The 15,235-nt window shown below is 32.9% G+C and overlaps 3 long non-coding RNA genes across 4 annotated transcripts in view; 1 reads left to right on the forward strand and 2 right to left on the reverse strand.

Moving 5' to 3' along the window:
• Positions 1-15,235, reverse strand: part of LOC126470434 (uncharacterized) — a 255,042-nt gene that overhangs the window by 173,715 nt on the left and 66,092 nt on the right. The window lies entirely within an intron of this gene.
• Positions 1-15,235, reverse strand: part of LOC126470428 (uncharacterized) — a 112,294-nt gene that overhangs the window by 79,530 nt on the left and 17,529 nt on the right. The window contains exon 1 of one of the 2 annotated variants that reach the window (XR_007586187.1): positions 2,759-2,786. The exons of the other annotated variant lie outside the window; for it this stretch is intronic. This is a non-coding gene — a long non-coding RNA (uncharacterized LOC126470428). Of the gene's footprint in view, positions 1-2,758; positions 2,787-15,235 lie in introns of those variants that run through there. 2 annotated transcript variants of the gene reach the window in all.
• The window catches only part of LOC126470429 (uncharacterized), a 188,173-nt gene that overhangs the window by 79,426 nt on the left and 93,512 nt on the right, over positions 1-15,235 (forward strand). The window lies entirely within an intron of this gene.

A 15,235-nucleotide genomic window follows, 5' to 3' on the forward strand; every position in this document is an offset into this window, starting at 1 on the left:
TGCGTTGCGCTAAAAATATTGTATGTCAGTTGAAGGACAGTCATGTATAATTGTTCAAAGGGGACGTTTCACCTTGTCCCCCAAGGAACACCACCTGCATTAATATCATTTATAGTATTAATTGAAACAATTAGAAATGTCATTCGACCAGGTACGCTAGCAGTACGACTAGCAGCAAATATAATTGCAGGACACTTACTATTAACATTACTAGGAAATACAGGACCATCTATAGCAGTAAACTTAATTTCAATATTAATTATTGGACAAATACTTCTGTTAATTCTAGAATCAGCAGTAGCAATAATTCAAGCCTATGTTTTCTCAATTTTAAGAACTTTATATTCTAGAGAAGTATACTAAACTTATGTTAACAACTCACTCAAACCACCCATTCCACTTAGTAGATTACAGACCTTGACCATTAACAGGAGCAATTGGAGCAATAGTTCTAGTATCAGGATTTGCAAAACGATTTCACCTATTTAACATTAACTCATTTATAATCGGATTTGGAATTACCCTAATAACTATAATCCAATGATGACGAGATGTAGTACGAGAAGGAACATACCAAGGACTACATACGGGATTTGTATCAATTGGATTACGATGAGGAATAATTTTATTTATTGCATCAGAGGTACTATTCTTTGTTTCATTTTTCTGAGCATTTTTTACAAGAAGACTAGCACCCACTATTGAACTAGGGATATTATGACCCCCAATAGGAATTCAACCTTTTAATCCTATACAAATTCCATTACTTAGTACAGCTATTCTTTTAGCATCAGGAGTAACAGTAACATGAGCACATCATAGTTTAATAGAATCTAATCATACTCAAGCATTACAAGGACTATTCTTCACAGTACTACTAGGACTATACTTCACTATACTTCAAGCATACGAATATTGAGAAGCACTGAAACGTCCCCTTTGAACAATTATACATGACTGTGCTTAAAATGACACACAATATTATGTTAGCGCAACGCAATCTGACTTTCAAAATTCCCTATAAAAGAATGGCCCTGACTAACTTTAAACTATACCTTTCACAAATCACTTACCTCACAAAAATCTTCGCTGCTCAAGCTACTGCAATATAGCGAGCGCCACTACTGCCTGCTAAATAAAAGATACAAACTATGGAAGGCACTAACTACTTATAGGGATAGTTAGCAAATGAAAGATATTAATAGAGAACAAACAATGTATTTACATTGATATTATCATATATAAATATAGCAGTTCTTGACTAATTTAAAAACTCCGCCATCTCTCTCCCCACATCCACCACCTCTGGCGGCTCACCTCCAACTGCGCAACGCTACGCGCTGTTCACATCCAGCTGCCGCTGCCCAACACTGCAATGGCAGACAACAATGCAAACTAGACACAGACTGCACACAGCACAGCCAGTGATTTTCATACAGAGGTGGCGTTACCAATAAAAAAACCTGAACAGCCTACTTACATAGCCCCCATGCTCCCCACAAAAAAATTTTACATATTGGTTTGGGCAGTGGCCAATACAGATTTGAAAAATTTTTTCATAATTACAATAACAAAGAAATCAAATGCACACACTTATTGATACAATGTTGGTCAAAAGCTCAAATTTTCTCACAGTCCATAAAGACAGTCCTGATCGTTCATCACGGTAAAATAGCAGTGTTTTTCTCAAAGTCTGAGCAGTAGAAGAAAATGGACGCGGAAGTAGTGGATTTCCATGCAATCTTGAAGAAGTAGTGTTGTCCTTCCTACAGAAAGACAGTGCTGACTCTTGACATGCTGACAGATAATTGGCCCCAACAGAGCAAACCCACAGCAGAGTCAGTCGAAGTTTTGAAGAATATTGGTGGGTAGGTCATCACAGAGCAGACCCACTGTAATCCTGGTAGAGAGTATGGTATTGGTGGGCCACCAGAGGTGCAGACCCACTGTAGTCCTGGTAGAGATTACGGTATTGGTGGGCCATCAAAGATGCAGACCCACTGTAGTCCTTGTAGAGATGCCTAGCGGCCATCCGTTGCGACTGTGCAGGTGCACAATCACCATCGAAGATTCTTGCGGAGCAACACTAATTTAAACACAAATAACTAATAAAAGAAAATTCAAAATAAACATAAATAAATCATAAAGTATCAGTACTATTTGTAGAAAAAATCTACATAAATGAATTCTAAATTCAACACATTAATTTGTCAAAATAGTAACTTAATTAATATTAATCAATAAAAGAAAAAATATTTCAACCATATGGTCCTTTCGTACTAATATGAATTAATAATCTTAGGATAGAAAGCGACCTGGCTCACGCCAGTCTGAACTCAGATCATGTAAGAATTTAAAGGTTGAACAGACCTAATTACTGGGCTAGTGCACCCAAAATTTTTCTTAATCCAATTTTCGATATGAGCTCTCAAAAACAATTACGCTGTTATCCCTAAGGTAACTTAATCTTATGATCATAAATTTTGGATCAAAACAACAAACATAAATAAATGATATAATAATGAAGAGTTTATTTATTCTTCATGTCACCCCAACAAAACATCATCATTAAATATAGAAAGACAAACATAAAACTATATAAAAATAAAATGTTAAGCTCTATAGGGGTTTCTCGCCCTAAGGAAAAATTTAAGCCTTTTGACTCAAAAGTTAAATTCAAAAATTTATTAAGAGACAGTTGATATCTCGTGAAGCCATTCCTTCCTGCCACTAATTAGGAGACTAATGATTATGCTACCTTTGCACGGTCAAAATACCACAGCTCTTTAAAAATCTGCTCAGTGAGCAGGCCAGACCTCAAAGTATTTTCAAGAGGACATGTTTTTGATAAACAGGCGGAAATTAATTTTGCCTAGTTCCTTATAATAAATTCACAAGGTAAAAATTATATACAAATAAATATACTAATTCTATCATTATTACAAAAATTTTAAAACTGAATTTATAATCTTAATAAAAAACCTAAAATATTTATAATTTCAAAAATAAAAATAATGAATTAAAACGTAATCTTAGAGATAGCTGGTTTAAAGCTTACTATTGTATTTTATAAAATAAATTATAGGTTATTTACTTCTAAGCTTATCCCTTAAAGAATAAATAAGTTAATATTTATACCTAAAAAATTAAATAAAAACAATTAACTTCAAAAAATTAAATTTTTTCTTAAGAAACTAGATATCTTGGGAAACGATTAACATCTCATTTCTATAAATAATTTAATAATAATTATGGTACATTAACTATAAATTATTTATAAATCAACCCAAATCGAGACAAGTAAAGTAAATACTAAAATTTTGATAAACCCTGATTTAAAAGGTACAATAAATTAAATCTACTTTTAAAAATTTGAAATAATGTTTCATAAAACAATTACATTAACAATAAACTATAATCTGAAAAATCAATTCTACAAAATATACTAAGACAAAATTCGACAAAATTATTTTTATTAAATAATTAAATAAACAAAAAATAAATATAATAAAATAAATAATCAAGATATCCTGATTTGCACAGAAAAATTTTCAGTGTAAATGAAACACTTTACTAATAAGTTTTATCTTGAAACTCTTCCTAGATACGCTTTCCAGTACATCTACTATGTTATGACTTATCTCATTTAAATTGAAGCTAAATTAAAATAATAAAATAGAACAATCAATAATGAGAGCGACGGGCGATGTGTACACACCTCAGAGCCAATATCAGTTAAATGAAATAAATTAAATTACTATCAAATCCACCTTCATTAATAGTATTTCACCATCAAATCCGTTATAAACAAAAATCTATTGTAACCCACCTCCTCTTAACTATAAGCTGCACCTTGACCTGAAATATTTTATAATTATAAATCTTGAGAATTATAACTCTAAAAAGATTCTCTGATAACGGAGATATACAAACAAATAAATTAAGTAGAGTAAATCAAGTATTATCAATCACGGGGTAGGTTCCTCTGAATGGAATCAGATACTGCCAAATTCTTTGGGTTTAAAGACCTTAACTAATAGTACCCTGGTAAATATAATTAACATTTAAAACAATAGGGTATCTAATCCTAGTTTATTATTCAAATTTCACAGATTCATAAAAAGAGCTGTAAATAAATTTTAACATTTTACCTTACAAATTTATATTTTAACCCTAAAAATATAAACAACTGTTTTAACAAATAATATTCACTTGTATCAATCGTATAACCGCGGCTGCTGGCACGAATTATGCTGATACTAAATCAATTGCTAAATCCAAATTCACTTGATAATTAAATCAAATTACGGCAGAAAAGAACATTTAGTTTAACAAAACTTACATATAAAAGAAAGAAAAAGTGAATAAATAAGCAAGAATAAAACTTTTGGAAACAAAATAAGAAATTTAAAAATTTATAAAAATAAGAAAAAATAAACAATTCAAATATTTAAAGAAAAAAAAAGAAAAAAACACAAAAAATTACAAAAAAAAAGAAACGCATCCTCAAATGACCACAACAACTTCCCTATTATATGTCAATAAAGATTAATTTGGAACATGTATACCAATAAATGTATTATATATTTTATATAAATAATGTAAATTAATGTAATATGGTATTAATATAAAATTAACTTTATATTAAGTTAACTTAAATATTAATTAGTTAAATAATCTAATTATAGAAAATATATTAAATTATAGTATTATTATAATATAATTATTTATATTAATATAAAATTTTACATTTAATAATATTGATTAGAATTATTATATTTAATTATTATAATTTTTAATATTAATTTACATATTATTATATAATTTATAATATAATATCCTATATTAAGCTAAAAACATAAGTAGCTACAATCCTAGGTAAATAAATGTATTAAAATAATCATTTAATAATTTTAAAAATTAATTAGATATAACCAAAATAATACATAAACAAATTTTAAAATAAAATTTGTAATTTATATATTAAATATAAATGAAGTGCCTGACTAAAGGGTTACCTTGAAAGGGTAAATCAAGTAAATAAAATTACCTTCATTAAAAATTACATAGGTAGATTTACAGTCTACCACCTTAAATTCAGCCATCTAACCGCAAAAATGATTATTCTCAACAAACCATAAGGATATTGGTACTTTATACTTCTTATTTGGAGCATGAGCAGGAATTGTAGGAACATCAATAAGAATACTTATTCGTGCTGAACTTGGTCAACCAGGATATCTAATTGGAGATGACCAAATTTATAATGTCATTATTACAGCCCACGCATTTGTAATAATTTTTTTTATAATAATACCTATTATAATTGGTGGATTGGTTATTGACTCGTACCATTAATAATTGGTGCATTAGATATAGCGTTCCCACGAATAAATAATCTAAGATTTTGATTACTACCACCTTCACTAACCCTTCTTCTTACATCTTCTATAGTAGATAACGGTGCTGGTACAGGATGAACAGTTTACCCTCCTCTTGCAGGAGTTATCGCACATGGGAGGGCATCTGTAGACCTAGCTATATTTTCACTTCACTTAGCAAGTGTATCATCTATTCTTGGTGCAGTAAACTTCATTACAACAGCAATTAATATACGATAAGAAAGTATAACTCTAGATCAAACACCTTTATTTGTCTGATCTGTAGCTATTACAGCCCTTCTCCTCCTTTTATCGCTTCCAGTATTAGCAGGGGCTATTACTATACTATTAACAGATCGAAATTTAAATACATCATTCTTTGACCCTGCAGGAGGGGGTGACCCAATTCTATATCAACACTTATTCTGATTCTTTGGACACCCAGAAGTTTACATTTTAATTCTGCCAGAATTTGGAATTATTTCTCACATTCTATGTCAAGAAAGGGGGAAAATTGAATCATTTGGAACATTAGGTATAATTTATGCTACATTATCAATTGGACTAATAGGATTTATTGTATGAGCACATCACATATTCACAGTAGGAATAGATGTTGACACACGAGCATACTTTACATCAGCAACAATAATTATTGCTGTACCTACAGGAATTAAGGTATTCAGATGATTAGCTACACTATATGGAACTAAATTCAAATTCAATCCACCGCTATTATGAGCTTTAGGATTTATTTTTCTATTCACAATTGGTGGATTAACAGGATTAGTATTAGCAAATTCATCACTTGACATCGTATTACATGATACATATTATGTAGTAGCTCACTTCCATTATGTGTTATCCATAGGAGCAGTATTCGCAATCATAGGAGGTGTTATTCAATGATACCCATTATTTACAGGATTAACTATAAATAATACATGATTAAAAATCCAATTTACAATTACATTTATTGGAGTAAACTTAACATTCTTCCCTCAACACTTCCTAGGACTAGCAGGACAATAATGGTATTGTCTTACTGTATTCAACTAAGAACTTTCATTTGAACAATTATGATTCTATGAATTATTATTTCGAAAATAGGTGGTTTAAGTCAAACATCTCTATGACAACTTCTAGCATATTCCTCAATTAGACATGTAGGGTGAATAATCAGATCCCTAATAGTTAGAGAAAACATTTGAGAACTATACTTTATTATTTACTCACTATTAAGATAAATTATGGTCTTATTATTTATGCAAATAAATCTGTTTTTTATAAACCAAAATTATTCAGCCAGAAATATAAAAACTGAAATTAAATTCATAATATTTTTATCTCTTTTATCCCTAGGTGGTTTACCACCATTCCTTGGATTTCTACCAAAATGAATCATAATACAATCATTGATAGAAAACAACATAACAACTATTATGACAATTATGGTTGTATTAACTACAATTACACTTTATTACTATATACGTATTAGATTCTCAGCCCTAATTATGTCATAGACAGAAAATTCATGATCTATAAAATAAAGTCTCAAAAATCAAGAATTATTCTTCCTATAACCGTAATTATTTCAACAATAGGATTAATCTCAACATCAAACTTAATCTCATTATACTACAGACTTAAGTTAACCAAACTAATAACCTTCAAAGCTATAATTAAGAGAAAAATCTGTTAGGCCTTAGTAAAATTTTACACCTCTAGAATTGCAGTCTACAATAATAATTGAATATAAGGCCTAAAGCATGGTAAGAGAGAAACATCTCATAAGTAGATTTACAGTCTACCACCTTAAATTCAGCCATCTAACCGCAAAAATGATTATTCTCAACAAACCATAAGGATATTGGTACTTCATACTTCTTATTTGGAGCATGAGCAGGAATAGTAGGAACATCAATAAGAATACTTATCCGTGCTGAACTTGGTCAACCAGGATCTCTTATTGGAGATGACCAAATTTATAATGTCATTATTACAGCCCACGCATTTGTAATAATTTTTTTTATAGTAATACCTATTATAATTGCTGGATTTGATAATTGACTTGTACCATTAATAATTGGTGCACCAGATATAGCGTTCCAACGAATTAATAATATAAGTTTTTGATTACTACCACCTTCACTAACCCTTCTTCTTACATCTTCTATAGTAGATAACGGTGCTGGTACAGGATGAACAGTTTACCCTCCTCTTGCAGGAGCTATCGCACATGGGGGGGGCATCTGTAGATGTAGCTATTTTTTCACTTCACTTAGCAGGTGTATCATCTATTCTTGGTGCAGTAAACTTCATTACAACAGCAATTAATATACGATCAGAAACTATAACTCTAGATCAAACACTTTTTTTGTCTGATCTGTAGCTATTACAGCCCTTCTCCTCCTTTTATCGCTTCCAGTATTAGCAGGGGCTATTACTATACTATTAACAGATCGAAATTTAAATACATCATTCTTTGACCCTGCAGGAGGGGGTGACCCAATTCTATATCAACACCTATTCTGATTCTTTGGACACCCAGAAATTTACATTTTAATTCTGCCAGGATTTGGAATTATTTATCACATTGTACGTCAAGAAAGAGGAAAAATTGAATCATTTGGAACATTAGGTATAATTTATGCTATATTATCAATTGGACTAATAGGATTTATTGTATGAGCACATCACATATTCACAGTAGGAATAGATGTTGACACACGAGCATACTTTACATCAGCAACAATAATTATTGCTGTACCTACAGGAATTAAGGTATTCAGATGATTAGCTACACTATATGGAACTAAATTCAAATTCAATCCACCGCTATTATGAGCTTTAGGATTTATTCTTCTGTTCACAATTGGTGGATTAACAGGATTAGTATTAGCAAATTCATCACTTGACATCGTATTACATGATACATATTATGTAGTAGCTCACTTCCATAATGTGTTATCCATAGGAGCAGTATTCGCAATCATAGCAGGTGTTATTCAATGATACCCATTATTTACAGGATTAACTATAAATAATACATGATTAAAAATCCAATTTACAATTATATTTATTGGAGTACACTTAACATTCTTCTCTCAACACTTCCTAGGACTAGCAGGAATACCACGACGATATTCAGACTATCCAGATGCATATACATCATGAAATGTAGTATCAAGAATTGGGTCTACAATCTCTATTGTAGGAATCATTATATTCATTGTAATTATATGAGAAAGAATGGTTACAAACTGGGCAATCATATTTAGAGCTAATATAAGAAGATCAACAGAATGACTACAAAATAATCCACCTGCAGAACACAGTTACTCAGAACTACCATTAATTTCTAATATGGCAGATTAGTGCAGTAGATTTAAGCTCTACAAATAAAGGTTTGACCTTTTATTAGAAAAATTCATTAATGGCAACATGATCAAATTTATCCCTTCAAGATGGAGCTTCACCATTAATATAGCAACTATCATTCTTCCATGATCATACTATGGTTGTATTATTATTAATTACAGTAATTGTAGGTTATGCCCTAAGTTACATATTATTCATTGCCTATACAAACCGAAACATATGAAACGTCCCCTTTGAACAATTATACATGACTGTTCTTAAACTGACACACAATATTTTGTTAGCGCAACGCAATCTGACTTTCAAAATTCCCTACAAAAGAATGGCCCTGACTAACATTAAACTATACCTTTCACAAATCACTTACCTCACAAAAATCTTCGCTGCTCAAGCTACTGCAATACAGCGAGCGCCACTACTGCCAGCTAAATAAAAGATTCAAACTATCGAAGGCACTAACTACTGATAGGGATAGTTAGCAAATGAAAGATATTAATAGAGAACAAACAATGTATTTACCTTGATATCATCATATATAAATATAGCAGTTCATGACAAATTTCAAAACTCCGCCATCTCTCTCCCCACATCCACCACTGCTGGCAGCTTACCTCCAACTGCGCAACGCTACGCGCTGTTCACATCCAGCTGCCGCTGCCCAACACTACAATGGCGAGTATTACAACAATGCAAAGCAGCCACAGACTGCATACAGCACAGCCAGTGATTTTCATACAGAGGTGGCGTTACCAATAAAAAAACCTAAACAGCCTACTTACATAGCACCCATGCTCCCCACAAAAAATTTTACAAATTGGATTGGGCAGTGGCCAATACAGATTTAAAAAAAATTTTCATAATTACAATAACAAAGAAATCAAATGCACACACTTATTGATACAATGTTGGTCAAAAGCTAAAAATTTCTCACAGTCCATAAAGACAGTCCAGACTGTTCATCACAGTAAAAATGCAGAGTTTTTCTCAAAGTCTGAGCAGTAAAAGAAAATGCACACAGAAGTAATGGATTTCCATGCAGTCTTGAAGAAGTAGTGTTGTCCTTCCAACAGAAAGACAGTGCTGACTCTTGACATGCATACAGGTAATCGGCCACAACAGAGCAGAGCCACAGTAGAGTCAGTCGAAATTTGGAAGAGTATTGGTAGGTAGGTCATCACAGAGCAGACCCACTGTAGTCCTGGTAGAGATTACAGTATTGGTGGGCCACCAGAGGTGCAGACCCACTGCAGTCCTTGTTGAAATAATGGCGTTGGTGGGTCATCATAGATGCAGACCCACTGTAGTCCTTGTAGAGATGGCCAGCAGCCATCTGCTGCGACTGTGCAGGTGCACAATCACCATCAAAGAGCCTTGCAGATAATATAGCAAGTCCATAAACCACCACTTGTGCACTCACAAAGTTTTTGGAATTGTCCTTAGAACCAGCAATGCTGTTGTCCAGTCCCTTGCTGAATTAGTAACACATGTGCAAACACTAACAGTCCCTACTTCTCACATATTGTCCATATACTATGACCAACAGAAACGTGTGCAGTGAAATGTAACTTACAAGTTAATAATAAGATGAACTGGTGTCAATTACAATTTTATAACATGAGAATACAATTACAAAGGTACAAAATACATCATTAAAGACATAATAATACAGATAGCATTTGTACTAATAAAGGCTTTACAAAAGAATAGAAATAGATATATACGTCAGTGTTACAGGAATTATGACATGAGTACAAAAATAAAAGATCAGAATCACTTTTGAAACATCAACTTCACACATGAGCATTAAAACAAAATAGAATAAATAATGTGTAAGCATATTTATAAGGTAAATAACATATTATTAATGCCAATTATATTTGAGGATAACAGTATTCCTCATCATAGTGAATGTAGCTTAATATTAAAAGAAGAAAAAATTCTATGAAACTACACAGAGACAGGAAGAAAACAAATACACAAGGGTACACAAACACATAGTGGGATAATACAAAAGGAAAGGACAGGGTTTGTTGTACTGCAGTATTTTGCAAACAAATTTTTCTTTACTTCTTGGAGATCTCCCTTCATTCATCATTATTTCCAAAAAGTCCTATCTAAAGCTGTTTTCTGTACTTTTTTTTGTATAACTTCTGAATGCATTTCTTCCAATTCATCGCAACTCATTCTCTTAGAGGCTACCCCCTCTTAAGCTAACTTAAATCTACTGAGCTCAGATGCTAAACTAAGGGACGAGGCAATGCAGCAGCACATAAAACAATTAATATAAACAGCAGTGAAAAAAAATGGAAAATCGCAAAGCAAGCTACAGTAAATCTAAATTACCAAGCAATTCAACATTACAACTAATATGAGGCAATGCACAGCAAACAAAAAATAAATCTGGCTTAGCAGAGTAACACAAAGTCAAATTCAGTAACACTATGCCTGGCAAACAGCAGCTTATATCTAAACATGACATAGCTCAAGCAGAAAAAATATTACAGTAAAAACAACAATGCAGATAAGGGAAATGTATATTCACATCTTAATGTCTATGTAATTAAAGTGGTGCACCACAACAACTTATTGTAAAAGAAATATTACCATGTACTTGAAAAGAAAATTATGTGTCTAGTTACTGTTACTAGTCCCTTCTTATTGTTCTTTCCTTACCAAGTGCTCCTTTTTTTAAAGAATGTGGATTACAAGATTATCATTTAATAGATCTGTTGACAGAAAGTGTTCACATTAGCAAATGCATCTAAGTTTATTTTATAAAACTAATGCTGTAACACTGCTGCAAAACAGGTATCAAATGAAATAAGCAATTACGCAAACCAAAGCATAAGAATATCATTCAATAGTCATGTGACATTTCATAAGTTAGTAGAAATTCTCTCAACTCTCGTAGAAAGACGCTTGTCGTAATCAGGTGTGCAGATGTAAAAATATTTCTCGTCATTTCATTAGGCATTTCAGTAAGTATAATAAATTACGAGCTCCACAGTATGCTTTCAACAAGGAAATGTCAATAGCGAGGATAATGGCCTCCCCCTTTTTTTTTTCTACCTGTGCTTCCGGAAAGGCACACCCTAATGGCTTGTTCTCCAGGTGTCTGACACAGTGGTGTGCCGACGACGCACGTGCTGGTGGTCACTTAACTTTCTTACGGAAATATTTATGACAGCAGTTTCCGCTACAGTAACAGTCTCACATAAAAATATTTCACAGGTCAAGAATTAGCATTGCAAATCTGTAGAAAGAAAATCCAATAAATATAAGTGTCCAAATAAAATATTCGTCAGCATTGTGATACAGTCACGCATTTACGCACATTTCATAACTCTTAAAGCACGATTCTTGGTTTCCAACATACTTCTTATTCCTCATATACGGTAGCATCATCTTATTGATCATAAACATATCTCAACAGCATAGTACACATCGTCGTCGTAATAATAACATCATAACCCCTCAGTCAAATCTCAAAAACGTCGTAGCTTTCTGCAATAATTCCAAAACCTAAAAAAAATTCTCTGCTCATTTCAATAGTGTCATCTACCTCAAACGTACTTTAAAATCATGCTCCCTTACCAAATACATCATTCAAAGCTCTCATAGTATCACAATGATTCCGAAAAAATATGAACAGTTTACAAAGTACAGACAAAATACAGTTTCATAAGTGTGAAGTTACCCAACTGTGTATGGCGTAAACATGTGTCACTGGTGTAGTAAAAAAAATGTTTATCTCTCAGTTAAATGATCAGATAGCTGTGTAATTTGTGTGTTAGAGAAATATGATACCGATGTGTAAAGTTGTATAAGCAAATACCATATTAGCTAGGGTTGCTTGTGGTTGCCACACACATCGTACACAAAGTAAACGTGTACCCCCTGAGGATTAATGTAATTATACCCTCAGGTGTTACAGATTACAGCAATGGAATGAAATGTATCACGGAAAACTTTCTTTGTAATTCAAAAATCTTTAAAAATAAATGTTTTAAGTACAAAATTAATCACTCAAATACGTGTACTATAGCGCTAAATGTGCGTCTTGTTGCAACATAATCTGTGTGGAAGTGTCGTAGTTATAGTCCTCCGAAAGCTAAGTTCTGCAGAAGTCAATGTACTTACCTCATAATACACAAAAGTGAAATGCTTTGTGTATAAATGTCTTAGTTATTACGCTTATTGCCGTGATGAGGAAAGTACTGTGCTGTAACATATTGTTGTGCTACGAAAAAGGCAGTCTCATTGTAGCTATACTACAAAAGTTACTACTAAAACCTGTTTTACTTTCCAGAATAAAACAGAAAACAGTGCAGATATAAAACAGAAACACTGCAAAAGCAACATTGTAAATTGTCACTCATTAGTAGCGTCGTGATAAAATCGTGTAGCTGTCACATAAACTAACCACTGTGCCATCTGGTATCTCACTGAAAGTACTTTAAATCCAGAATATATTTTCAAGTAAACCAAAATGTTGCATTAAAGTCTCATTAGCAGTACTGGTAAATGTTCTAAGTATGTAAGCCTTATAGTCGTTCCATAGTCATGCAACTAACAAGCAAGAATGTACACACACAATAACACTGTGACGTCTGTTCACTATAACAATGCATTCGTCATTTCTGTTTCAATAAGTTCTCTTGGTTCTTGACTGGATATTTAACTTCAAACATTGTTGCATGTTAACAGATTCTAAGTCTGACAAGCATACTAGTAATGTAAAGTGAAAAGTTTCATGGCAGTGACAAAGTTAAAAAGCAGATTATCTTTCAATAAACGGTTTTACATGTGAAATGTGGTGTAAACCTTTACTCTTCCTAGTACGCAGAGTTTCAACTTCAACACAATTATCATGTGGTATACGTCGGATTCTGTAAGGTCCATTGTAAACTAGAAGGAATTTGTGACTCAAGTGTTTCTTCTTATGTGACAATGAATGAGCGTTACTGAGAACTTTCTGACCAATATATAATTTCTTTGCATTTGCTTTACCGTGTAGTTCTCTCCTTTTGTCTGCTGCAGATTTTATATTTTTAAGAGCCAAATCAATTATGTCTTTGTGTCGAAGTTTACGTGTATTCGGGAAAGGTACAAGCTCTCTGATTCTGTTCGGTGGTTCTTCATTCTTCAGTACAAGAGTAGGTGGTAAAGCAGTGGAATCATGAGGCATTTCATTCAGCACATTTTGAAATAATTGTAGATATCTGTCCCAATGCTGATGCTTTCTGTGACAATAAAGTCTGCAAAGCTTATTGATTTCTTTCATAATCCGTTCAGACGGGTTGCAATGTGGTGAGTACAATGAAATAAAAACAGGTTTGATTTTATGATTCCGAAGCGTGCATGACCAAACAGCAGATCTAAATTGCGGTCCGTTATCTGAAATGACTTTAGCAATGAGGCCAACTTCACGTAAGAAATTTTTAACAAAGGCGTTGGAGACAGATAGTCCAGTGGCTTTACGTAACGGAGTGAAAGAAACAAATTTTGAAGTAAGTTCAACAGCGACTAGAACGTACGAAAATCCGTTGGATGTTCTGACAAGTGGTCCCAAGAGATCAACAGCAGCAAATTCTTTTAATTTAGAAGAAATAATAGGAAACAACGGAGCACGATGTGAGACAGTAGATGGTTTCGCCTTTTGACAAAGTTTACAAATAGACAAGACTCTTCGAATTCTTTTTTCCATATTGTTAAAATAACAAGTCGTTCGAAGAATATGATAACATTTTCGTAGACCAAAATGTGCGTAGCTGAAATGAATGTACCAAATGAGCTTATTAACAAAATCGTCAGGAATGCAAAGTACCCATAGCTTGTCATCAACAGTGCAGCGTTTGAACAGTATGTTGTTTCTAACCAGATAATAATGCCGAATCTGTGTGTGTGTCTTTTCATGCCATTTGCTCTTGATGTCTTTCCAAATCGGATCTTTATCTTGTTCATGAGCAATGTCCTTTAAAGATGTGGTGATGAAGTTTTCAAAGGCGACTTTCTGAATGTAAAGAATACTGAAATTTTTCTCGAGGTTGCCTTCTGTGGTACTTTTCTCAAGCCCAGCCGGTGCGCGTGACAGTGCGTCCGCAACAATGTTCTCCTTGCCGGGAATGTAGACTATTGTGAAGCGGAATTCTTGCAGAAACAATGCCCAACGTTTTAACCTGTCATGATTTAATTTTGAAGACATAAGAAATTGTAATGCACGATGATCACTGTATACTTTTACGTGCTTACCAGAAAGAAAGAAACGGAATTTGTTAAATGCCCAAACGATAGCTAAAGCTTCTGATTCAGTAACGGAATAATTTTTTTCAGATTTCGTTAGCACTCGGCTAGCAAAAGCAATGGTTTTCTGAATATTAGTGTCATTTTCTATGGATTCTTGAAATAAATGGGCACCAAGACCGACTTTAGAAGAATCCGTGCTAAGGCAGAAATCTTGTGACAGATCTGGA

The sequence above is a fragment of the Schistocerca serialis genome, chromosome 3, assembly GCF_023864345.2.
Source record: "Schistocerca serialis cubense isolate TAMUIC-IGC-003099 chromosome 3, iqSchSeri2.2, whole genome shotgun sequence".
Lineage (NCBI taxonomy): Eukaryota > Metazoa > Arthropoda > Insecta > Orthoptera > Acrididae > Schistocerca > Schistocerca serialis.